General features: G+C 38.6%; 1 protein-coding gene and 1 long non-coding RNA gene across 3 annotated transcripts in view; one reads left to right on the top strand and one right to left on the bottom strand.

Moving 5' to 3' along the window:
• The window catches only part of THRA (thyroid hormone receptor alpha), a 141,677-nt gene that overhangs the window by 11,480 nt on the left and 102,505 nt on the right, over positions 1-27,692 (top strand). The window lies entirely within an intron of this gene.
• On the bottom strand, positions 228-9,146 carry LOC140333272 (uncharacterized). The gene is made up of 2 exons (XR_011921312.1): positions 9,022-9,146; positions 228-745 (listed from the first exon to the last, which is right to left on the bottom strand). It is a non-coding gene; the product is annotated as an uncharacterized lncRNA (long non-coding RNA).

Here is a 27,692-nt window from a genome sequence, read left to right as displayed (position 1 = left end):
AAGGGGGCTGGGGAGAACACTGGGTTTTATGTAGGCAATTGTAGCCAGTTTCATTTTCTTGGTCATTTTCCAGAAAAAAACTGGAAATCATATAGGTTTCTTTAGACTGACCTTGCGCAAGGCTATTGAGAGAGTACTTTCTAAAATCTTTGCTTTGTAACTTCCTCTTCTGTCTTTTCTTAAACCAACCACATCATAATTTTCCAGGCAGATGGGAAACCATCGGGTGGTTCAGAAAATGTTTTTAATAACCATTATACCAATTTTTTTTTAGTTTTATTTTTATGTGTGTGTGTAAAAGACAAAATGAGTCTGCAGTGGCCATGCTTTGGAAAACCTCCCCTGCATTTCAGATCCTTAATTTACCTTCAAAAATGAATGGGCGGCACTGATGTTTTACAGCAGGAAGAAAAACCAAAGTTCTAGGAAGAAAGGCTCCCCGTATATATTTGAAAGCTTATTTTTTTCGGTTTTCTATATAATGTGTGTGTGTTTAACCAAAAAGAACAGGGAGTAGTAGGCAAGCAGACTTGTTTTCATGTAGTCGCCACCTGCTTCAATGGCTGTCCTCTGTAAAAGTCTGTGGTTATCCTCGGGGCTTGTTCGTGTGATTGTTGAGCTGTATTTATGCTACAGACACACTTCCAAAACAGCTGGACAGACTGTCTTGTATGAATGGCAGGTTCCCTTTGTACACGCCATCATCCTTTTATATGCTCTGTGTCTGTATGACAAGTCTGTTGATCTGAAATGACAAAAAGAGGAGAGATACATAAGGAACAATTCACAAAGCTTGAACACAAAGATAAGAATCTTCAATTTAGCTAAGTGACTATTTTTTCAAACCTCAGCTGTCGTTGTTTTATTAGTTAGGGACAGAAAGTTCAGAGCTCCTATTTTGAAGGAAATATGAATATTCCCGCTATGAAGTTTTCCACGAGTACAGACTGGGCGTTGCACTGTTACATTTTGTCCCTGACTTGTCTTATGATTTCGGTAAACTCCTACCTGAATAAAAGAGCCACTACCCCAACTTTCATGTGTCAGCGTTTGTGTGACACCATAACAGCAATATTGCTATTGTTCTTTGCTTTCATTATGATTTGTTTTCAGCAGAAATGTTAAGTATAGGTTATTTACCCACAATAAAGCTTAATATGTATTACGTCTATTGGTAAGATTCATAGAGTATCAACTGTGTGTTGTAGTAATCCACAGCTATTTTGAATTTCCATTGTCAGATCTGATTAATAAAAATATGATATCTGATTGGTTGTAATTGAGGTTATACTTAATTAAAATTGGTGGTTTCGGATTGCATAGTCATTGCTCTGTCTTATGTAATAATGCTGAGGGCAGAGTGCATTGACATATAGCAAACAATCATTAATCATTGTTCATTGCTTTGTTCCTGTGTATTATAAAATTAAATCTGATAGTTAGCCATGACAAAACTAATATATTGACTTTTAGTCCCTGATTTTATAGGTTTGTCCTTATATTCCAGTTTTCAGAATTGTACCATATATACAATAAGCCCTGAACAGCTTTAGGAAATACAGATTTGCTTAATTACTGCCCACCATAGCAGAACTTTTTTTTATTAGCTATGGTTAGGCATGTCTCTTACTCCCCTTTCCTCTGATATGACAGTGCTTGCACGTTTGCATTGCCACATACATAAAATAGAGTTGGGGCCATACAGTAAATTCATGGTATGCAATGTCCTCATATATCATATCATATTACAAAATACTAGTTAGGAAAGTTAAAGTGCAACTAAACCCAGTCAACACTAACTTCTCCCCGTTGTGCCTTCTTCTTGTCTTCCATATTTTTCAAATGTTCGGCCATCTTGATTGGCCGTGCCAGGACGATGTGAGTTTATAAATTCCCAGCACTTGCAAAGGAAATCAAGATTGCAGGTTTTCCCAGGCAACAACTTGACAGCTAGGTGGTGGTCAGGCAGGTAAGAATAGGTATTGTAGATGGGACATTGCCCGTCTCTCTCTGCAGTAAACACTTGCTTAATTGCCAATGTTCAAATTTCTACTATAATCCTATACTTACTTTACCCCCATCTGGCACATCAATGGGTATGACATTACCCTTCTTCAGGAAAGATTCCTGGGAAATGCAATATATTCAGTGAAAACCTACCAGTCCATTAAAAGTGTGTTTTCTCTAAAAAATTGTGATTGTTCTGTATTCTCAAGGCTTTTTCTGTACAATATTAACAGAAAACAGGAGTAAGGCTGTGTACACGCAATTTTTGTCGTTGGAAAGGATCTTTCAAGATCCTTTCCAACGACAAGGGAGTGCACGATGCATGAACGATGCTGTACATACAGCACCGTTCTGCTCTATGGAGAGGGGAGGGGGAGAGCGACGGAGGGGCACCCTGCTGCGCGCTCTCCCCTTCCCTTTCATTAGGATCGGCTGTCGTCCATCGTCCGTGGATCCGGCAGGTCGGTCGTCCGGACGATGGACGCGGGGATGACGACACCGACTGTACACACGGCAGATTTTCGCCCGATAATTGGCCGATGCCGATTATCGGGCGATAAAAATCTGACGTGTGTACGTAGTTTAAGAGTATAAATCTAACTTTCTAGGTATATTTTAGAATTACTATCATCAGGTGATATTCAGAGGGTGGAGGGGACAACACGGTATATACAGACCTTGGATTATGCTGCAAGGTCCTCTTTAATATCCAATCATGGAGATGATTAGCTTCTATTCAAATAAAAAATGTTCCGGCACATGATTGGATGTTTATGTTCACTTCACCTCACTTCACATCATAAATCATGCCCTTAGAATTTGTCCTTGGCTAGACCGTTCAGTATGGTCCTCTCCATAATGTACAAAATATTCTGCCCTGAACTTTTCTTTATCTTTCTGATTAAAATATCACCTGACATTTAAGCAAACCCTTCAAAGTTTATTGAAAAGGCTCTTGTGATTATAATCGGAGAGGTGAAGAGAAGTTCATGATCAGAGTTCTTGGACTTGAAATGGGTTGTGTTGTAGGGTCTCTCTTCCTTGGCAATGTTGTTTCCTTGGCTCCATGTGGGAGTTTAGAATTCCTCGGAGTATTTGTGGTTGGGGGATTTTAATCTCTCTTGAGATAGCAGGTAGGCTTCCTCTTTTCTGGGCAGTAACATTACACAGGATTTTACAATCAGCAAGGGCGGCTGAATGCTGGTGGCCCCTGGGACCGAAAACACAGTGGTGGTGCCGTAATAAATGTTTATTCCAGCAGTAGTGAATCCAGCAACAGTTTGTATTTTAAAAAATGTGTTGTTTTTAGTTTGTGATGGTCTCTGTAAGTGTTGCTCAGGACTGCATGCAAATATTTCTTTTACACTTGTCACATTATCAAGTGCTTTAAATATAGTGTTACTACAGAAGTTTCCCAATCTTTAGTGAATCATGGTCAAATTGTGTGGAGTGTTAATATACAAAAATATTTAGCTTACCAACCAACACTTGTACTGGCCAGATAGCTTTTCTGTAAATATGCACCCATCCGCCTTGCCAAATCTGTGTTCCTTGCCTCTGCAACCTATTGGTAAATCAGGGAAATCTGTATGTTTTGATTCTTAGAAATTTGTTTCTGCATAGTTTTTTTAGGGGGGCTACAGGGGTATTCTTTGGGTATGTGCCATAAAAGTGTTGTCATGTCCTTATTGGGGATTTTGTCCATCTTCATTCGAAATGTTGGTTTATAGTAGGGTTGTCTATGCTTTTTTTTTTTTTTTATTGGAGCCTGATTGTTAGTCCTAAGGGACCAAAATGATGTAGCATGCATAGTGACAAAAAAGTGGGTGCAGCTATATTGATATACCATTAGCCACAGTCCTTGTATCAACAATATATAATAAAGTACTGTATGGGGTTCAGGAGTATTTCACACATGGAGTGCAAGTGTCAGGAGTAGCCAGCACAAGGAGTATATGGGTCTGGGGAACCCAACACATAAAATTAAGTGATCAGCTATCACTTAATATGGGAGCAAATTGGATAAGAATTTCCATCTCCGTTCATTATGAATTTCCTCCAGTAAGCCCATATCCTTCCTTAAATCACCAGAGCACCACCACTGATCCAACATTCACAGATGCAGCAGTATTCAGAATGCATCTTTCACTGCAACCCATTGTATTTATTTATTCTTCATGATGGTAAGGGCTGTTTATACCATGTCTGGTTTTTAAAATAAGTTGGTTAGCTGGTCCAGCATGATTTCTTCTGCAGGTATAGGCTCCCTATGACAAGAGATGCAGGGGGTCTGGAAATTTAGGTACTATAGGTACTGCCCGCATGTTGCATGAACCCTGTAACTCACTGGCAAACCATGTCTGAATCCCCACCATCAGTTCTAGGCTGCAAAACACATTTTGGGTCACATTGTGGCCTGCAGACCGTATATCAGACAAATTAGGTCAGTGTTCTCCCCAGCCCCTTTTAGCTGGGCGCACCACCCGGCACTTCTCCGTACCCACCTGGCTGCCACCCACCTACTATTTCTTTCCACCCAGCTTAAAAAATTCTGGGTTAAACATAAGTGTATAGTAATACCATTCTGTATTTATACAGGTTCACTTAAAGCAAAGGCAGTTTTGACAAAGAAAAGTTCAGCGAAATCTGGATTTTTTTAGTAAGTAAATCGTGTGTGGGCAGCAGGTGTTTGATATAAAATGTTTTCAAGGGAAGATTATGTACTGACACAGGTGGAGTTATAGACAGGTAACAAAAGCCTGGAGCTCAGTTACAGAAAACGAGGGTGGTGGGATGTAATAATGGCATTGGGGATAGCAGCAGGTGTTTAGATAAAAGATGAAATTAAAGAGAAAGGTAAAAGGAGGGGTCACATGTAGCTAAGATGTAGGTTTGAAAATGTCCAGAGACTCCGGTCTTCTGGGAAGGCTTATGTAAAAAGCTTAGTGTACTGCTTTTTAGGTATTTTACCCCATGTCATATTCTGTTTGGGTGTTTTGTAGAATATACTACCTTGGAATTTTCATTTTCTATTTAATTTTACTATGTTCCCTGTGCACCTCATGAGCCTGGCCCTTAAAAAAAAACACAGCCAGTGTTGTTAATGTCTTTCTAGATATTACACACTTTATCATAAATTTTGTTTTTTTTCACTGTATCTGTCATATGTTTATCTTTTTATTAGTTAGAGTAAAAACCTTTAAGAACACAAGCTGTGTTAACATGGCCTACAAACCACATTAAAAAGGAATCTTGGTAAGAACACAAGCCTGTGAAGAATAATTCAAAGACTGGCTCCAAGCTTCTAGTGAAAGTTTTTCAATGGGAAAAGAGGGAAAAGTGGGTAAATTGACCCAAGATAAAAAATGTAATGAAAGAAAAAGTAGTTGGTTGGATTCACATTGTGTTAGGGCTGCACAATTTTTAAAAATGTATTCAGAGGTTTAACAGTAAGGGTTCACAGTCCTTTGTTTGCCTTAGTGTTGCTTTATTCCACATATAAGTCCGTTTGAATGCAAAAGCAGCTCAATGCACCTCAGAAGCAGCTTGAATCAATGCCTTGATCAGGGGAAAGGCAAATCAAAAGTATCTCAGACAGGCAAATGTTCTCAAAAGCACCTGAAAGCTAACTGCCTTTGACTTGATTCTGTCATTTACCAGACTTCTGTGAAGCATCTCTATACAGCTCTAAGACATTTCATAGTGGGTTGTAATGGGCTTTGTACCAAAGCTATTTGAACAAAGCCTATAAAAGGTGTACCGGTCCCATTAATTAGTTAGCTAACAGAATATATATACTTGGCTGTCCAAAACAATTTATGTACCCACAATGTTAAAGTGGCATGGCTGTCCTAGTATTTCAGGGTGATTTCTATCGGATAAATTAACATTATCCTTCAGATTCAACCCCTTTACCAATGCAAAATGCTGCTGACCCCAAACCAATATTTATTAGAGAGGACAGATAAGCTGAATTGTCTCTCCACTTTTTACTGTCCTTTACCTCTGTAAGTTACAGTACCCCACATAATTTCTTCATTAGGTAAAACAAAAGGAGAGCTTGGAGCCCAAATTGTGGGCAAAAGGCGAACATGATGAGGGGGCAGGGGACTGGAAAAGCGAGGGTTAAAGGAAGATGAGCAGGGATTGGTGGGTTAGAAGTGTGAGTTAGGGAGTTGGTAAAAGGGGGAGGTGCAAGGCAGGAAAATTAAACTTTAGTGAGAGGAAGGAAAAAAAAGAAGTGTCCCCGCCCTCCTGCCCCTATGTTGGGTAAGGTGGGGGGTGGTGGTAGTTGGGGAATTTTATTGTAAGACCGATGGCTGTTGGAAGGTCCTTGGGGGCAGTCCTAGATGGGGTGATATTTGTTGGTGTTGCAGGGTAGCGCCTCAGGTGTGGTGACTCCGGTCCTGCAGTGAGAGAGGCAGAACGGCAAGCTGGGGAGTTGGTGGAGCTTTTGGTGGTAAGGTAATGTTCCCGAGGTGGTGTAAGGTGACTGGGAACAAGTAAGTGACGCTGGCAACCCCAAAAATCTTCAAGGTTGGTTATGAGGATGCCTTCGAAGACCTACAGCCTATGTGTTTTTGGTAAACAAGGGTCAGGGAGGTTAATATTAAGGTTATTGGTAAGTTTATGATAATTTTATGTAAATGTTGTTTATAACATAAATTTGAATTTGATGTTAAACATTTTATATATATATATATATAATATTATGTTTAGAATGTAAATAAACCGCTGTTACAACCATTAGGGTAGGTAGGTAGGTAGGTTGGTCCTAGTTGTGAATCCTAATAGGAAAGATATGTGTATGTGCAGTCGAAGGGCCAAAGGTAAACTGAAGTTGTTGGTGGCCTGTCAACTTCATCCAACTTCCTAAGTGTGCAGTGTATGAGGTTAGCCAGTTCAGAATTTAGGTGACCTCTGATCACCTATATTGTCCGGCTCAGAAAAAGTAAGGAGCAAGTGCACAGTTGTACTGACAAAAGGCTGAATGTTTAGATTTCTGCATAAGCCTACTCATGACTGGCTCTCTTTAAAGCCTTCAGCTGTCCCTGAAAAATTCGGGGCATTTGAAAGTTATGAACACATAGCATGGCAATCGGTGTCTGTCTTTATAACGCTTGTGTCCTTGGCAGTGTTTAGATAGTGCAACTATTCATGCCACCATATGTCTGAACAACAGGTACTTGATAAATGACTTTCATAAAAGTAGCGAACAGAGCTGTGATACATTGCGCGCTTCTGTGAGCTGTACTTGAAGGCAGCACAAGGAAGAATCATTAAAAATAACTACTGAGTTGCCGAGGCTCCAGTCTGAAAAATAGGGCTGAGAGGAGGAAGGCTTGGCTTGGGAGACATGTGGGATTTTGGCTGACCGCAGGGAAGGCGAGGGGCCAGAATGGACTGGGCTGGGTTCCCACGCTCTCACGCGTGGCTTACAAGGTCTGATGTAAGATTTCATAATATCCCAGGCAGACAGCAGGAGGAGGAGAGTGGGCCTTGTGTTGTGTGTTGGCCTATGAAGTAGGAGGGACATGATGCAGACCTCTGGCCTGTGTGATCTTTTGCCTCAAAGTGGCAAACTTTGTTGTGTGGCATGCACTTGTATCCAGTGCACAAAGTAAAGAAAGGCTGGGGCAAGAATTAGATGTTGCTATGCAGTGGGAGGGGGCCTGTACAGTAGGGGATACCCCACAGCAACCGCCAACACTCCCCTGAATTTTCTTGTTTGGACAAGAATTGCATTTTCAGCTTGAAAGAGTGAGCAGGAGAGAGCGAGAGGGAGGGGAAGCACTCTGTTTCAGAGGGGGCTAAAATGTGTGTCAAATATCTCTGATAAAACAAAGAGAGAGAGATAGACTGTTATTAAAATGTCAGGCAATAACAAATCTAGAATAAATAAAGGAGTCTGTATTGTTAAAAATGTTAGGCAATATGCAACTCTGAAATAAAACAAAAGTCTGTGTTACATTTTGGAAACTGGAGAAGAGATACTGCCAGGAATAACCGGGAAACCTTTCTTAAGGGACACATGGGGTCAAAGCTCCAAGTTTTCTGTCTTGTATATTGACCAAACAGGACCTGTAAGGTTTAATCACTGACCTGGAACAAGGATGCATATTTGTAAAGTCAGAGCTCCTTGTTTACAAACTCGCTGCAGGTATGGAACAAAAAGTTCTGAAGCAAAAAGGTAAACATGAAATTGCCAACCTCTATATCTGTTTAAAAAAAATTTCCTTTTTTTTCTCAGTGTTGCTTAAAAGCACTTTCTTTAAAGCCTTGCGTTTCTATAGATCATTTGAATGAGCCGGCGTTGCACATTAATTCAGGATAAATCATACTTGCCCTCCTTTATTACAACTCATGACAGCTGAGCATGTTTACTATACCTTATAAATGCATACAGGTCCTTAATCTGTTGAAAACAAAAATTCTGGCCATCTTGAGCGCAGTGCTGCTTCAGATTTCCATGTCGTTGATATTATTTTTAGGCACGTGATTAAAAGAGAAATGGAATCTATGCTATTAAATGTCAGGCACCATGCAACATTAATTTTATAATGTTAAGAGAAAATTTAGACTGTTAAAGATAAAAAAACAACAGTAGCCATAGAAGATTCAGGAAGAAGAACAGCCATCCTGCCTGCATTGCCTGGCCTGGACCTCTGCTATTGCCTGCTCGGTTTTTCACTAATTTGGCTGTGAATCACAACTCAATGTGACCTACAGAGGGATATGGACTGTGAGGGGACTGAATGCTACAGGCTCACTTCCAGGAAACCAATAATAAATACAGCTTTCTGAATTTAACTCTGTCATTAAAAGCGTCTCACAGTACCAGTAGCAAACATGGAAACTATTTTTGAATCCCTTTTTTGAAGGAATGCTTGAATTTAAATGTGGGAAAGAGCATTAAAAATGTTTTCCCTTCGGTTTACCACCCACCTGCGGGAGTTGAAAATAAGACAGGGCTCTCCTGCGTTTGCATGTTGTATTTACAGAAATAAAACTTACCTGTCATTGGAGGAAGCGATTTTGTTCCAAGTACGAAAAGAAGGCAAACCAGGTAACCAGACACAAAGACTGATGAAGGTTTATCAACTTACTGCAACCAATCAGCTTTTCCAACATTTTGGTGGGGGCCGGTCATGCTTGGTTGCTATTAGTAAAGCAGAATCTGGGAAAGTAATTAAATTGTCCAGCCAGAAGATTTTTTTCCCATTTGGAATTGCATGTGGGTAGGTTAGATCCTCTGTCAATTTTTTATTGCTTTTTGCTGCGCCAGCTTAGGAACTTTAAAAACAATTAAGCACAACAGAACTAAATATTAGCTCTGCATAAAAAACAAAAAACAAAAACAGGAGTGCAGCGGAGTTCTTTCAGTGAGGCTGAAACAGCTCTGTGGTTGGAGGAGAGCCCAGTCATGTGACCTGTCAAAGCTCTCCTGCAGTCAAGGAGTTCATTCTGCTTCATTCAGCAGAACTCCGGGCTCCTTCCCTTTATAAATAGTGCAGGAGAACAGCTCTGTGTAATAGAGAGCTGGTGTTAATATCCTCTTTTCATTGTAAATGTGCTCCTATATTCTATAAATGTTACTAAGAAAGGTGGTAAGGGTCCTGGCAGAGACCATGGTCAAAAGTGAAATTTCCAAAGGAGATTTCCTAATTCTTGAATTGGGAATAAGAAGAAGACTTCTGCAGACATTTTAGGTATATATAAATTCTAACAGTAAACTTCTTTTATGTGCTCTCTTTTGTTCTGTTGAATATTCTTTTTAAAAACTGTTCAAATATTGTTCAAAAAAGGCAAAAAAATCCAGTGAGCTGATAACTTTCCTTTAATGATAGTATTTTAATTCAAGTTCTTTTAATTTTTAAAGTTTAATTTTAATTTTAAAGTTATTTTAATTCAAGTTCTTTCTGTGGACCACCGAAGTCAGCCCACAAAATTATGGTGAGGACAATGTGTTCTGTAGTACTGATACACTTCCTGTAGTGGGGTGACAATGCTTTTCCTCCCTAGTTTTAGTAGAATTATTGGGAGTTATCCCCCTAGGAGAGGTAATATTTAACTGGTACGATTCTAGTTGAAAATCGAGAAATAAAAACAAATTCAGCTATCACAAAGACAGGTAAGCTCGGATTTATGTGTTTTTTGTTAACTTTGGCTTTCTTAGGTTGGTAAGGATGGTAGGCACAACATATTGGAGTGGTCACTGGTACCTGTAACAGTTTCAGGTTGTAGTAATGCCTTCATCACAGTGTTGAAATCCGATAAATGGGCTGCTGGTGAGTTTTAATAAGTCATTGTAGACAGTTGGTATTACTAAGTAATGTTTTCTACATTGTTGGTACATTTGGCTATGATCGGGCCCAACCCTTTTTTTTCTGGTGTGGTGGAGAAGAAAGAAACATTCAAGAAACAAGTTTGTTCCATGCTATAACCCTCAGGCGAGGATAGTGGTAGGTCTTTTTCGGGCAGGTTCCTCTCCTCCTCCTCCTGTGTAACGGGGTGTATCTGTCATTTGCAACCCCTATTTAGTGTAATATATTGGCACTCTCAATACAGTTTATTCCTAATAAAGTTTAACTTTTACTAGTAATAAAGAAAAAACTAACACTGAGTGGACTGTATTATTATATATTATACGCATATTTAATTATACATTATTATTACAGTAGTTATGCAGAATTACCCAAAACAAAATGGTAATTACATTACATTACATCACCCCAGAATCTGCTTTCAGGTTAATATCGGTGTTACAGTTCTGTTCGCCAAGAAGCCCGAAGGCTTGTGCTGAGCTAAATAACTTCATTTTAATGTATATCTCTGAATTGTCCAGGTATTGCTTTGTTTTACACTGGCCAATTGCTGAATGGCGAATTTGGTCAAAATTGTCCCATTGCTGTAATTGCTTTCCCAGTGGAGGATTGTTGATAAAACACCTAGAGGCACATGTGTGGGTGCTTGTCTGCATCCCAAATGAACAGAGCCAAATGCTAGGCATACATTATTAGATTAATACAGAATACAACAAGTGCGCGAGGTTTACAGCTTTGCAGTTGTTGTTGTTCCATTGATAATTAAAAGTTATTGGCAGGTGTTTACAAAAATGGCCCTGCCCTTGACTGAAAAGCTAAGTGGAATTTTATTACCTCTTATGAGCCATATGGCGTATAATGTCACTTACTACGTTGTCTCATTTATAATTTGTATTGTGTATGCCTTGTAACACAGGATAGTTAGGTCAAGTCAGATTAAAAGCTCATTGATGAAAAACTTAACAAAATGGTATATACATTTAAATAACTGTTGATCTTGCCAGAAACACCGTGCTCTTGTTACTTGCCCTGACAGGAATGTTATCCTTATTTAGTAAATTACTAATCCCCCATGCCCTTTGGTGAACAGAGGTAGACAGCCTGGGATAGACAACAGCCATAGCTCCTTACATAGATACAATACAGCAGCGGTCCCCAACCTGTGGTCCGAGAGAAAATTTTGGCGGTCCGCGGCTCTAGCCAGTGCATCCCCCAGCAGGGTCCTTCTCCGGGGCACCGGCCAGAGCCGCGGACAATGTATCCCGTATGCATCGCAGGCTCAGAGCGGTGGGCGGGTTGTGTCTCTATGTCCATTGAGAGTGGCCGGGTTCTGGCATCATGCCGTCACTATGGGGGAAGTTTCTTCCCGTTTGAGTGACACACGGCTCCCTGCACATGCATGCAAATGAACATGTAAATTTAGTGGTCTGTGGCGTCCAAAAGGTTGGGGACCACTGCAGTACAGGACAGGAAGTGTGATATATACAGGATTACCTGCTGACAAAAGAAAAAAAATGCCTGAAAAAAAGAATGAAAATAGCACAGCAAATGACTTGTGGACTGTAATATATCCATATTTTTTATAGGTGGGGGGGCCTATGTAGTGTTTTTTCAGCCTATACTATACAAATTACTGGAACAAGAGGATATCTAGGCTTTATCTTCATTCACAAGCCACTTTATTAGGTGCACCTTACTAGTTCCAGGTTGAACCCCTTTTATCCTTTAAGAAAGTTCTTTATGGATTCAACAAGTGGCTGGACTTTGGTCCATATTGACATATCATCACACATTTGCTGCAGATTTTTTGGCTACACATCCATGGGAATCTCCTGTTCCCCCACATCCAAAAGGTTCTTCATCGGATTGAGAACCATGATTTTATGTTGTTGATTCCAAATTCTGACCCTACCATCCGAATGTCTCAGCAAAATTCCAGACTCATCCAGGCCAGGCTACGTTGTTCCAGTTTTCTCTTTTCCAGTTTGGTAAGAATGTGGAAGTTGTGCTTGAAGATTCCAGCAGATCAGCAGTTTCTGACATACTTAGACCAGCCCGTCTTAGATTAACAACTATGTCATGTTCAAAGTCACTGAAATCATCTTTGTTCCTCATTCCCATTCTCAGTCTAAACATTAATATTATTTTTATTATTAGAAGTTCCTAAAAATGTCTACATGACTAAATGCATTGGGTTGCCGCCATGTGATTGGCTGATTAGATATTTGCATTTAAAAGCAGTACAAAAGGTGTACCTAAAAAAACCAAAAAACTAAAGTGGCCAGTGAATGGATGTCCGACATTTACAGGATTTGTTGTCATTACCTAACGAATGAGAGACATCTGATACCTGTGAGTACTTAAACAGGAAGCATTAGCGCTGTAGATCCAATCTATATCTTATATAAAGATAATCTACTGATTTCTTTCTATACAAACTACAGATTTGTGAATGACATTTTTTAGTTCTAAACAGCACAAAAATAAAAGAACTACTAATTTTGAATATTTATGTTGTCCAGAAAACAAAGTTTGTAAAAAGCTATAAGATAAAATACACACCAGGGACTTGTGTGTTATTGTTATCTGTAGTCTTTAAATCAGCTTCCTCCTTTTACCAGCATGAGGTGCATAAGAAAGCTTTGCAATTAATCAGGACCAGTATACTAGCTTCCTGTGGTATAAGGCAATAGAAAAATAACATTATGATTGGTGACTGCCCTGTTTCCTCTGTATAGGCCATTTAAACTTTGTGCCACCAACATGCAGGAAAAATAAACATGGCAGTAAGGAGGGTTTCTCCTTTGTGTGCAGTAACACAACCCAATTCCTGAAGTAATTGTACGCTGAAGAGGGGCGGCTGAACATGGGTCCTGATTTTATGTATTGTATTTTGTGTGACATTAGATGCAGGTAGTGCTAAGTGGAGTTCTTCCTTAAGCGTTAGGTTGTGACGAATTTGTTTTGATTTGAAACTGTATGGCCACCCTATAGTAAGTCGATGTCCAAAAAAAACAAAGCCATTTGTACTAACGTTAACCTCAGACCTAGACCAGTACAGTTAGGTTATCCTATCATTGAGCCTGAAATTGGAAAAAGAAGAAGCAGAACACATTATAATGTTTTTCCTATGCTTTCTGCTATTAGGCAGATCTTTGTCAGCGAATGTGCATGCAGTGTTCTCCCCAGCCCCGTTACCCCCGGCGAACCATCTGGCTGTATTTGGGTGGTTACTAAAGAGTTGGGTCATAATACAGGGGCTGCCACCCGGCTTAATAAAATCTGGGTTGAAAAATAGGTATTAAATACTAGTTGCATTTATAGAAGACCTGTGCTGTATAATCTATGCCAACAGAAAGTAATTAGAGGGCGAAAGACAGTAGGCTCCCCACGGCTTTTCCTTTTCCCATTTATGACTTTCTATGCTACTGAGGTTCTGTATGGAGGTGGCCATCTTTGTAAAGACCAGGATTTGCTTTCTTGTGTTGGATTTTTCCCCATTGAATGGCGGGGGGGACATTTGGGAAGCAGTAGAGGTGTAGAATGATTTACAGAATGAATAAAGCAAACGCAAGGCAGGGGGGTCCTTGTACTCCGTGACCTTACGTTTCCTCTCGATAAAGAACAATGAGAAGCACTGTAGGGACATCAAAAAATTTAGCTTTATCTAAAGCTCACGGTGACACTTCAAGGAATCTCTGAAACATTTCTTTTTTATTGCTATTTCACATTTTTATTTTTATTCCTAACCACCGCTGTACATAATTAGTTTTAATGGAGTTTTCCCCATCAATACCAAGTATGTACAGCAGGGTTTGTTATAAAAATGTTTGATAACCTTTGGAGTGCAGCCCTTTTGATGTTGTGAATTAGATGGGATTGGATGTACCCTTGAGCCTTGCACTGACCATGTAACTGAACGTAAAATATTAACCTTATGAGGACCACACACACTTTGCTTCACTGATATATGTGCTTTATGAGCAGGTATTACTTTAATTGTAAATTCTTCTTTAGTATTCATAGAATAAAGAGATTAGACAAGCAGATCCCATGATTCAAGCTTCACAATTTTATGTTTAAGCTTGTATCTTTCCTTTCCTTTGTCTCATATGTGGCTAAGTTTGTCATTATCGGTAAGATTTTTGTATTTGATAACTTCTCTTAGTTGAAGGTCTCCCTCATAGTTAAGGATCTCCCATGGTTCTGGATAAGTTTTGCTGTTGGCTCGATTTGTCTCCATTTGTGAGGTCCCCTCTTACTGGTTTTGAATTGGAAGATGTAGCTTGACATGCCACAAAATTTTCATTCACAAAAAAGTGAAAAAAAGGGAAAGAAAGACCTTTTGAAAAGCAAAGCTTGTAAACAAATATGAGTGAATGAACTGCATCTGTTATAAGAGATACCAGTTATGGGTGTTAAATTTGGGAATGAAAGTTGTCCTTGATAATATGCATAAAGTTACAGTGATTATCGTAATATACCTTTCAGACATATACCTTGAAGAGGGGGTGGGCTAACAGAAAATCTAGTTGAATATAATGTTCATTTTTCATTAAAAATTAGTTAAGTGAAAGCATCTTTAGGACCTATTCATACTTCCCAGCTCCTGTTCATTGCCTATATTCACATATGTTGATGAATGTTATGTCACAAGTTAACTTGTGTTTCATTAAGATAGCCAGTTCATTTTGAATGGGCTGCCAATGCACAGTATCAGGCCAAAAAAGGTACATACAGCATTTGTTTCCTGACAGATTGCACGCTAGTGGTTTTTGTTAGCCAGTTTTTAACCCGGCGTTTATCAACCCTCCAGTGCTCAACCCAGAAATCTTTTTAAGCCGGGTGGGAAGAAATTGTAGTTGGGTGGCAGCCCCTGTATTGTTACCAAACTCTTCAGTAACCACCCAAAAACAACCGGGTGGGTGCTGAAAAGTGCCGGGTGGTACCCCCAGCTAAAAGGCTAAAGGGGAGACCCCTGCCCTCCATTTACTGCAAGTCACTGTCATCTAAGGTTACTGCTAGTAAAACACTGCTAGTCCTGCTTTTTGTAACTATGTGTAACTAACTATGTTACCCTCCAACCATACATGTGCTTATTGGGTTATTATTATGAACAGCTCATTCACATGCCAGTGTTGGGTAGTGCTTGAATGTAAATAAAGACTTGAGTGCAAGTTTGGTTATTACATAGGAACTCTGTGACATTGTGATTGGCTTCCAATTGGGAAATGAGGAATGATGAAAGGCAGAGTGAAAGTAAGTAAAGTAGATTTTTACACATTTTCACAACTGCTATTTAGAAATTAGATAACAAAATGAGCCTTTGACTGTACGTGGGGTAGCAATAAGAATACGCATGGTGTACTTTATTTAATAGGCAGCTCCAGCCAAAGCACACAATTGAGACTCCTAAATAAAATATTTATTTATTGTAAAGGGAACTTTTGCTAAAAGAAAATAAGAAGGCTGTTGTTGCTGACCTCACTATTAGTTAGTTGTTGTCAGATTTCCTATTCTTTATTATGATCAGAACTGACAACTAGCAATTTTAGAAAGACAGGGCCATATTTTTCTCAGTACTGGTTTCCTTTGATTGGTAATGGGATTAACATACTTCTGCCCCAGTGACATGGTGTAACAAAGACAAGAAGTCATAGGATATTTCTTGGATCCCGGGCCTGCAGCAATGAAAGCACATTTCCATCAAACAATAACCACTGCCACTGGGGAAAATGGCCACACTCACAGATGTCCGCAGTTACTCCACAGCATTGCCAACTAAAGCAGATCAATAGGAAAATGTACTGTAGTCTATAATGGTAGCAAAGAGACTATGAGATTTTGTTTAGTAAAAGCACTTACATCAGACAGATACTTTGCTGCGATTCATGCTACGGCGCTTAGTCATAAGCTTTGTGACTAAGTACTGTAGTGTGAAACACGTCACGGTATTAGCTTTAAGTGCTTTTACTAAATACCAGTCTTTTTGCTACCATCACTGACAACGTTATTTTTGCTGATGAAAACATTTATTTTGTAAAGTGGTATGGAGTTAGAACATCTGTAAGTGGGTTTATTGCCTCATGTCTTTTGTCCCAGTGACAACTTTATCTTCTAATTTCTTGTTTTGTAAGTAGACAGGAAGTGAAAGGAAATCTTTACAATGAGCCAACTAGCAGCAATAAAAATGTGACAACATTCTAACTATTGCCCAGTCTTTTGAAATCTAAGAAGAAGAGTTTTTGGGCTGGATTTGGGTTTTAGCAGCCTGTCAGGGAGGGGTGCTTAGTCCTTACCTAAGAAGTCCGAGGCCACCGGTCATCCTCTGAAGTGAACGAGATTACAGTGTTTGGATATCTTCTGACACAAAGTAGTGCCTTTCAATGTAGGTAAGGATTATGCCAGTTAATACAGTTGACATTCAAAAATCCGGCAGCCTTTGGATTTTTGAAGGGTATACTCCCCTCCACACACAGGTAAGCCTTCCTCTTCTCACAGCACCTGAAAACATCTAGCACAGATACAGGGAGCAGGCAGCAGGGTCGTCTCTACGTGTATTTAGTGTAACAAGCAAGACCTAACAGCTGTTTCTGCAGAACAGCGCCATCAAAACATAAGTGGCCAAACGGTGTACTGCAATCCCTGTATTGAAAATGTGATCCAAAATTCATTTTGGAAAACTGGAGGAACCGGATTATCAGTGACCGGATTTTCAATTGTCAACTGTACTTCTAATGGTTTCATGGATAGATGTGATATCAGCATTGAATTTAGCACCAAAAATGTAACTAGATAAACAACCAATATCTGGGATATTTTGATTATTTACTTGGTCATGCACCTATCAACCAGTGTCAAGCAGTAGTACTTTTAAAGTGTTGTTTATTTACCAGCATTTAGTCTGATGTCTCTAAAGTTCATCAAGCAAATGCTTCAAGCTTATTGTATTAGGTGGTGTAAAAAGCATTGAGAATGTGCAGAGTGCAATAACCCATAATACCCAATCAAATGCTATCTTTTATAGAAGCAAGAACAATAAAAGTTGCAACAAGTTTCTGCTCAGTACATAGCCCTGCAAACCTGTATATGGTTTGAATATGTTCAACTAATATGCATACATTAATACATGTAAGTACATAATACATGTACATTGTGGCTGATGGGTCCAACATAGAAAAACAAAAACAGAAGTATATATACTGCACTGCAGTTCGATCTTCGGCTTTCTGTAGGGCTCTATAGACAAGTACAGCAGGAAAGAATATTAGTGTTGCCAAGCAGAAGATTGCATTGTGCCTGGGTGGGCCAATACTGTCATATCACTAGAGGGAACAAGCTTTTTTATTTGTTCACATACAAATCAGGCTCTGCGACTCAACGGAAAATAATAGGCAGCTCAAGTTCAAATATGCTGGCTTTACCATACTTATAGTTGTTATTAAAGCATCATTTTACAGGTTTGGATTCTAATATGTGAGTGGATTATACAAGCAATTCTGAATAGGAGTTTTCTCCTATTCACAGTGCAAACATAGTGCAACAGCTATAATGAAGTGCTGTATCCAATAACAACCACTCAGAATTCACTTTCCATCCGTGTCATGCATTTACAACAAAGAAAGATGAAGAATTGGCACTGTGCATTACTTTTTCTGCATTGTGTTTTCACCTAATTAAATAACACTGCACATGTTAAATATTATTAACATTACATAATAACTGCCTACTAAGCCTGCAGTTCCCTGTGTCAAGAAATAACTTTTGCTTCCCACAACAAAATGAAAACATTTGGTCACTGTCAGCCTTATTCATTATAAAAAGCTTGCAGCATAATATCATGTAACCTATATCAGACAATCGGAAGCTTCCCTGCTCTCTAGTCGTGTGACATGTTTCAGTTTGATCAGTGATTTCATATTAAACATATAAAAATATTAAATCATATGTTGGCATTTTCAGATATTTCATTTAGTTTGGTTCTTGTAATGATGATAATAAGGACCCTTTTACCAGCCACGATCAGGTTTATTTATGCCATTGAAACCAGATTTGTGCTTCTCTGAGTATGCAATAGTCTAAATAATAAAAGGTGAATGGTAATTGTTTGCTATGCAGAGCTAGTGACAGGCTTCAGGTGTCTATTACGCCTAAAAAGGAAAAGAATTCTCTTTGTAATCTCTGTTTTGGGGGCTAATACCCTAATTGGTACCTAATTTGCAGGCTCTCCTATTGTTGGTCCATGTCATTTAAAATACTTGCAAACTTCTGTACTTCTGTACTGAACTTGCAGTTGCTATAGATTATGGCTTTTTATATATCAGTGGCCTGGTGTTCTAAAGCATACATATATAACGGGTAATTGTGATGTCCCTTAACATTCTCCTTCCTCCAAGCTAGGCAATTTGTAAAGAGCTGAGCAGTAAGATAAGGGCACCTTGGATATGTCCAATAGATGTGTAGACAATGCTCCTCCACTGTCAGCCATGTCCCCCTAGGGAAGATACTCACAATAGAATGTGCTTGTGTGCCAGTATACATTATATGTCAAACCATTACACCAATACAGCTATTACAAGCCTTTCTTGAGTTGCAAAATGTAAATCAAATATATGTTTGTATACCATTCGGCTGTTTTTATCTTGCTGTGGGTACACATTTACCTGTACCTGTCATTAGTCTATAATATAATTTTTTTTGGTGCTTAATAACATTTCTCCCTTTACCGAACTGGTTGATCTCAGGCTGTGTATATGAAAGGGACTGAAAGTGTTTATATCCAAAACTGGATTTGGGTGTGTTTTTTTGTTTTTGTTTTTATGTTTTTGGTGATGACACCAGCTTATCTGAAAAGTAGCAAAGACTAAAGGATTAGAGAAACAAAAGGACACCTTTAAAGCAGGTGAGTGTAATGTGTGTACAATATCTGCGAACGATCGTGTCGTTATCTGCATGTACAGGATCGGTGCATTACGATCGTTCGCCGATATCGTGCAGGATCGTTCGTCGTTCGTTTACCAACGATAATTATTGGAAGTGTGTACGTAGCTTAAGGTCGATGTACAGTATGTGTACCCGGAGGTCTCCCTGTGGGTGAAACTTTCCAACCCTTGTTTATCTTTTCCAACCCTAATAAATATATGTGCCATTGCTGCGCTATTTGTCCCCATCTGACAGAGATAAAGTGATTTTTTCAATAGATTTTTCTGTGTGGCTGTTGTAGCTGCAAATTGGGGTATTGGCCTTGGTTGCCACATTTTCCATGCCACACCTCAGTGTTACTATTCTACATGACCTCGCTGTGTTTCTACCTGTAAGCCAGCTAGCTGATGGCCTGCGGGGTTTCCGTCTTGTTTGCTACAGGCCAGGCTTTCTCCCTGCAGGTGGAGGAAGTTGGCCCTCCAAGCAAACAGGTCTTGACAGCTATAGCTTGGTGTCTCAGAGGGGAACCTTGAGCGGCTGCCAAAGGGTGGGGGGAAACCTAAGCGGTTTTGTTTTTTAAATGTTCACTGCCTTGGGCATTATCTTCATAGGAAGATATATAGAAGCACTGTTTCTAAACAAAAAAAAGCATTACAGGGCAGTATATACCATATTTCATCGATTTCATGAACTGAAATAAGCCCACATCCATAGATAAAAAAAAAAATCAAAGATTTAGAGTTCTAAAAATGGAGAAAAATATTCTTAAGCATCGAACAGATTTCTTTTTCAAAAATCCCATTAGAAATAATTCACTACCATGGTGTTGCCTTCTTTACCATAAAATGACAGTAAGGGATGAATAAAACCTGATTAAATAACCTGTCTCATGTTGAGATTTGCGTGCACTTCCTGATCTGTATACACAACAGGAAGAAACAGGAAATCTCCCCAAGGTAATAGGAACCCCCAAGAGTTGCTGCCTAAACAAGTTTCATTATTGCAGAATTTTCCCTTAATTTCTTTTCTAGTGACCACTCGTGCTACCAAAGTTTACTCTCACTTTTAGTCCAATGATCAGTTGTCACTGGACAAAAAAGAAAGTTTATCTGCTCAGCAGGGACAGCAAGAAGTAGATCTGATACTTGCTTTTTAGGAGACATGGGCTTGCTGGTTCAAAATTGGCATTTATGAAGCGTTATCTTATGTGTTAACATTTTTATACTGTACCTAAATACTTAAAAAATTCAGTTGTCCTTTAAAAAGGTCCTAGTGGGAGTTGTACTATAAAGCCAGAACAAATCTACTGATTCTGCAGAACTAACCAGTGAACCAGGCAGCAGTCATACTGTATTTTTTTTTTTTGCAATGCCATTCATAAAAAAAATCTTAAAGCTGGAGTTTTGCTTTAAAGTGGAGTTTGTATAAAAAAAGCACTAAAGGGTGTTTTAGTACTTGGTGGGATAAAGCAAATACTGCTTTTGTACATTTTAAACACATCCCTGTCTCACTGTTGTGTTGTCTTGATTATAGATGATTTGATATTTTTGGTCCTGTGCCTTCTTCTTGTAATAAGTGAAATGTTCAGACTTGTTCATTGCCTCATAAATCCCCTCTTTATGATAGATGGTTTTGAGTTGTGAAAATGGAATGCTGAATGCTTTTATGCAGTTTTTTCAATAAACCTGCTTGTAGAAGCCCTTCTGCTGTGGTTAATGGTATTTTATCATTCTATATGTATCTGCTTATGAATGGCCCAGTGATGTTAGCTGATGAAGCCCGGAGGTAAAGAACATGGAGTTGTGTCATGTTTGGCAGCCAACTCACAAAAAGCTATCCTTTGTATGGGTTGGCCAAGAACTGATCTCGGATCATTATCTATTCTAAGATTTGTATGAGCGATGCTACAGGTTTGTGCCGATGGAGTAGGAATGTGATCAGGCATTCACAGGCTTGAATTCGGAAAGGCTGCAATCATTGTAAACATTAACTCTATTAAATGTGCGGTGATTATGTATAAATATCATTTCACTCCCGGTAGTCACTTGGACTAGGTCCTCTTATCAGCGGCACAGTCAAAGGTTGTAACTTTTCCCTACTTTATCCAAAACTATAATAAAAGTAGTTTTAATTTCAGATATACATTAAAAGATAAGATTGTGTGGAAAGATGCAACTAACGAAGCATTTAAAAGCACAGGGTGAACATACAGACTCCATGCAACTAGTGTTTCCGATGAATAATGAGCACTACAAGTCTAGAATGCTAACTACTTGTTTGTCCTAATAATTATACACTTGTTAAAAAGTTTTGTTAAACTGAACAATCAAATTCAATCAAACAATTCAGACAGCTGTGTATTGCTGCCTTTAGGGAAGCCTCTATATTGCAGAGAGCGGCTGTTTGGTAATAGCATGCCGATATTTTATTTATGCTGCACACTTTGTGATTGGTTACAGTACAGAACATTTGGTTGATATGGAGTGATTTGATGCTCAGACTTGTTGTACAATGCAGCATATTCCTTATCACTAGATACCTAATGCTTATCTCAAAAAGTGTTCATTCGGCTTTGCAGTTATTAAATGTTTTTCTGATGTGCTGTTTTTTTTGTGACTCCAATCTCACTGATCATCTAATGTGCTGCAGAGTGACTCCCTTCAGCATTATATTGTGCTACATGGGTTAATGAGAGGGGTATTCCATTCCGTGATGTCACAGGGGTGGAGCTCGCCTCAGTGCCAGGTCATGTGACCAGGGCGCTGATCTTCTGCCAGCTGATCTGACAGCCAGCCACGTGCATCTCCAGCGTGGGCCAGCTCTATGCAGAAGCCGCCGTGCCAAGGCCCACACCCTCAGTAAGGGAGGGGTGCTTACTTTACACTTCTAGTGCAAAAAGTGAAAGTTTGCTGACCTATATACCCATTTTCTTTTTTAAGTAGATCTGTAAATCACTTGGTTCTTAAATATGTTTCCACTTTTTAAGACAGTGGAAAGAACAGTGATGTTCATTAAATAACAGCCAATCAAATGTTAGCATTATGTTGTAGCACTATGCATATATATGTTTGTCTTGGTCTGCAATAATAATAAAATGCATTTATTTTATAGCCCAATTCCAGTCAAAAACCATACCAACTTTAAAATGAAAGGGCCCATTCACACTTATGCACTAGGAACATTCATGTTGTGTTCTGCTGTGTATTTTTAAAATAGTTTTAGAAACTATTGCGCTCTGTGTTCATCATCTCTGTCTAATGCCACTTGCACGGAAACGTAATATAAACAGTAATACTTTCTTCTGATTTTTTTCTGCTTCAAATTGCAAAACTTTGAAACATTGTGACCCTGAATTTAAAAAAAGAAAATAGTAATGTCTCGAATATTGATCATACATAATGGCAAAAGAGTGGCTAAATCAGAATATCTAGGCAGTCTTCAGCTTTTCTTGGCCAAATCTGGACTCCAAAAATGGATTCCACTGTTTTTTTTAAATGAGTAGAGAAATGTCCACTAACCAGGGGTGAAATAGCTGGAAACATTATTTCTTCAAAAAGTGAAAGCAAAATCACAACTTTAAACTCATCTGTATGTTTTTAATATTTATATTGTAGCAGGATGAAATATATGATGCAAATTTGGAATCATATATTTCATTCTGCTACAATATATAGTTTTTGTTTTTTTCATATATTTGATTTGTTCACTATATTTATTTGAGCTTATGGACCTATTTATTAAATGGCAGATGATCTCCCCACCATTGATCTTTTAATGAATGTCGGATCCTCTGCCATACTTACAACGCTCATGTAACAGCTTGCCACAGTTATAGATTTGCCATTCTGCGAATCATTTCGGTAACATTCTCTATATTTGTAATATGACGAATGCTTCAAGCCACCACGGCCAATCTGTTTTGGGCATTTGATTTTTTTATTCATCATTGGGTCTTATAGAGGACTAGCTGCAGATGTTCACTGGCATTTATATTCAATACATATTTGAAGTCCAGCAAATGAAAATTTTGCCTTGTATACTAAATATGGACATAATATGATTGTTTTTAATTATGCAGTGCTTGCCAGATAATTGTTTAGTTTATAGATAGAAATGTATTTTAATTTGAGATGGGGACATTATGAATATTGGAAAACTGCAGGAACAATGGTTTCCTATTATATCGAGCTAACAAAAGAACATGTTTGGGTTATTTAGGTTCCTTATATATAAATGTGAGATGAGTTATAACAGGTTGAATGGGGTTACTGCACTTTGCACTTTTTCTATTTAATAAGTCTTGGTATTGCCGTTCTTTAGAATGCTGTACATGTATAATATAATTGGCCGTACTCTTGGGTGTCTCTGTGTGGGCTGACTAAGTATGGACAATGAGCGCCTGTGTGTGACACGGAAATGTACCCCTTGTCCACACGTTGGAGCCTGACGGAGGCGGGAGACATTGGGTAAGCAGAGATGCACCAGGGGAGAGTGAGAGCTGAGCTCCACAGGAAGAGTGTGCTATAAGAAGTACAATTAGCTGAATGTCTGTCTGATAGTCCGATAGTTTTGCCTTTTCTTTTTCGAACAAATATGTGCTCATGGCAGAGCTAAGTAAAGTCTCACAGCAGTGGTATGCTCATAATCATAGTTCAGGAGCTAGTTATTGCAGTCCGGGGACTGCTAGACACATTTATACGAGACCTCCACGTTATACTATGTTTAGGAAGCCACATATATTCATGTAATAATTTCTTACAAAACTAAAGCTTATATGAAAATAAAACCAAAACTGTATGCATAGCAATTTTCTTTTTTTAAAACTTTACATAGCATAAGGAAAGGTTAATATACCTGACAGTTTTTACTATTTGCGTACATATTCCTTTCGCTCCCTATCGCTGAGGCACTACAGGAGGTTAGAGGAAGTTTCCCAATGGGAGAAAAATTCCCGTCTTAGGCTGTCCCCAGAACTGGTGTCTCAATTGGAAGATTATTGGGTTTCCCCTTCTGTCATAAGGACACAGTATGTCAGTGACATGAAATTTCTCTAATGTAATAAAACCCTTTATGACAGTAATCATTGGAAAAGGTGTACCCCATTGGAAGATTTTTTTGGGGATATCCCATCACTCTCTGTCCTGGTAACTATTGTCAGTAATTCGCCAAGCCATTTAACTTTTTCTTTAAAATGTCTTCATGTACAGTCTGGGCTCACATTATCCAGGGCTGAGCAGAGCTTACTCATTATTAGGTGAACTGAGTCCTGGAAAAAGTACCTGGCATTGGGTTCCATGTAATCTCCTCCACTGTAGGGATTAATCTGATGGGGAGATGGAGGGGAAGCACCATTGGCCAATTAGATTTAGTAGCACCATTGGCCAATTAGATTTAATTTCTGTCCAGTCTAACAATAGGAGCATGCTGACAGGAAGACAGTATAGTATAATAACTCTGTCCCATGTCCCTCTGCTCCTTCCTCATCCAGTTATCAGTTTAAAGAAAAGTCGTTAAATTAGCTGTATTGTATAACTTCAATTAAGGGAAATGAGGTTATAGACCAGATTATGCTGTCTGAATTGTGAGCCTAAATCTAAAGACGGGCTGCACAGAGTTTGTTGATAATACAAGTTTACAAATGTGCTTTGGATTTTCAATTAGATTTCTTTAAAGTGTAACTCAGCTTTCAAATGTCAGTCCAAGAAAGTTCTACTATTTTACAGACAACAGTGGCTGGCATTTAGCATCTAAAGGAGATGGGGCTTTACCTTATTTTGGGCAGAATCCATATCTTATACAGCCCAATTTCAGGATTGTGGGCCTAACAACGCATTTTCATTTCAGCAATGTTGTTAACCTCACCTGGCCTAAAATGTTTCTAATTTTACTTTAACAAACACACTTCCACTCCTTTTACCACATACACAAAGCCTAAAAGAATGGAGAAAAGCCATTTCTCATAACTACATGTAAGTTTGACTTTGAAGGGTCATAGGGGAAGAAGTAAGATTTAGGAAGTTTATTCCTAGTGGTTCCTTGGCCAATTCATGCATGAGCAGTTCTCATACATACATAATGTTATCCTGTCATTGTTCTGCACTTGTTTGACATCTACAGTCAAATATAATGATCAGAAAAAGTCTAATTCTATAATCAGGTTATAATTATCACCTATAACCTGCCACATGCCAAGGGCTGATCATCTTTTTTTTTTAAGAAAGAGGAACTATTAGGATTATTTCTGGTCCTATCAGATATATTAGTCTATCATTCTTTCAGTGAGAATTTGGATAAGATTATGTGCTCGATAAGGATAAGAACATCTGTGATTTGAATTATAATGTGGTACAAAACCTGTCCAATGACATCATCTGAAAACTATGCAATTCCACATAAAGCACATAGTAGATTTAATAGATTTTTTATGTGCCACGTACAGTAGTTTGTACTGTAAGAATTTGTGTTGGCTGCATCTAAGTTACATTGTGATTACAAGCTTATATGTACCACTGGGACAATTTAAAGGATAATTCCAGACAGGATTAAATTTTAAATATTATTCGGTTATGGGAACATTTTGGTTTTTGTAAAATAAGTTTTATTTAAGTTTCAAACAAAAGTAAAAAGCAACAGCAATTGAGGAGAACTTCAATAGACAAGAATAATAAGATTGTGCAATTCTGGTTTAACAATTTCATTGATTTTACATTGATAGATTTTAAACTTTTTAACAGAAGCGCGCTTGGGTTAGAATCGGACATAAGCCTTACAACTGGATATTCATTTGAACATCAGGAGGGAAATTGCTTGACTTTTTAGTTGTAATACACACAAACTGATCCATTGCCAAATTTGCTCCTAACTAACCAATCTGATAGATATTCCGAGCAGTGAACATGATTACTAATTATTGCATATTATGCCCTTCTAAATTTCTGGATAAAAATCTCTCCTATTTGAATTCTGGTACTTGATAGTTCCTACACAATACAATTTGTAGTCGAATGATTTTGTATTTACCAAAATGTCTGATTTATCTACAGCTAATCGGAACTGAAACATAAACTAGCTTATACAATTGGTCGGCTTTTTCCCTGCAGATTCGCTATAGAGAAATAATTCTCTTGTGTATTATCTCCTAATGTAAAAAAAACTGACCCATGTTGTCTCTTGTCAAATCAAGGCCTGGTCATCCACACAAACTGATTTCTCAAGAGATGTGAATACTTCAAACACTGCTTGTAATAATTAGGAAGTATGAGGGCACACTTACCAGAGATAATGAGTCCTGAAAGTGCTTGGTACAATATGAAAAGGTTTTCTAGCATGGCAAAAGTGAAACCACAAAATCTCCTGAAAGCAGTTGATTTCCGGGATTGAAATTCTGGCATGCTGGGAAAGGTAGGGCGGTCCCTGAATGCATCAATGTCCTAACATTGCTGGCCACTCTGGGCATCGGCTTCAGGCTGATCATACATGTTACAATATGACTATACAGACATTTACACTAATTTTATATATGTAATATAGGGACTGATCTATCCAAATCAGGCAGGTCCTTTTTACTACAAAGTTATTAGTAAATCTCAAAAGGTTGTACAGTTAAATTGTATTGTGTAAGGGTATAAAAGAGAATTATGAGAGCTTCCAATGTCAAATGTTAATGTACCCTGTTGACTGTTTTCTTTCTTCTCCCACTTGCAACAGTCGAACCTTAATGCAAGCTACAAGTTGCTTAAATTGAACCTCACACAGAGCTATGGACTCTCCATATGTTGGCATTGGCTCTAGGCTGCTTGGCCCAGTGTTGTCACATAAAGATGGGGAAGAAAAGCAGGGAAAATTATGCAGGGCAAAGCAAGTCCAGCATAGGTGGACGTTAAAGGTGCAAATACCGAGCTAACATCCTTATTTTTGCTTTACTACCTAGTGCAGTGTTTGTTAGGGGTTCCTTGAGCGATGAGTAATTTGTACCTCTCTTTGTACCTGTCTTTGACACCAAATATCCAGTGAATTAAGTAATTGGAGCAGGGGGTTACCTAAGACCTGAAGGCTATTTCAAGGTTCCCCAATGTTAATATGGTAGAGAAACACTGACCTAGAGGATCACCAACTTAAAACATTATGCAGAATATGAGCTTTGAGTGAACAGCATGAATACTTGTTTTCCGGTTAGCAAATTACAAGAGAAACCCAAGTCAGAGCTGCTGCGTAGACTGCTCTGAACAGGTCAACACTTGCAGCTTTATAAATTTCTGTCCTAACATTTTCACTTTGAAGATAGAAAATTCCTTTAATGTAAGACTGACATAAAAATATGGGGCTTCCATTACTAACTTTTGTTCTAAAATGCTTGTTGCTTTTATTTAAAATGCTGAGTCTGTGACTTTAATACTTTATGAGCCCCTGACCTAAAACAAGTGTTCAGATCTGCAATGT

The sequence above is a fragment of the Pyxicephalus adspersus genome, chromosome 6 (genome assembly GCF_032062135.1).
Source record: "Pyxicephalus adspersus chromosome 6, UCB_Pads_2.0, whole genome shotgun sequence".
Classification (NCBI taxonomy): Eukaryota; Metazoa; Chordata; class Amphibia; order Anura; family Pyxicephalidae; genus Pyxicephalus; species Pyxicephalus adspersus.
The sequence above is the reverse complement of the archived record's forward strand: the minus strand, read 5'-3'. Positions and strand labels throughout refer to the sequence as shown.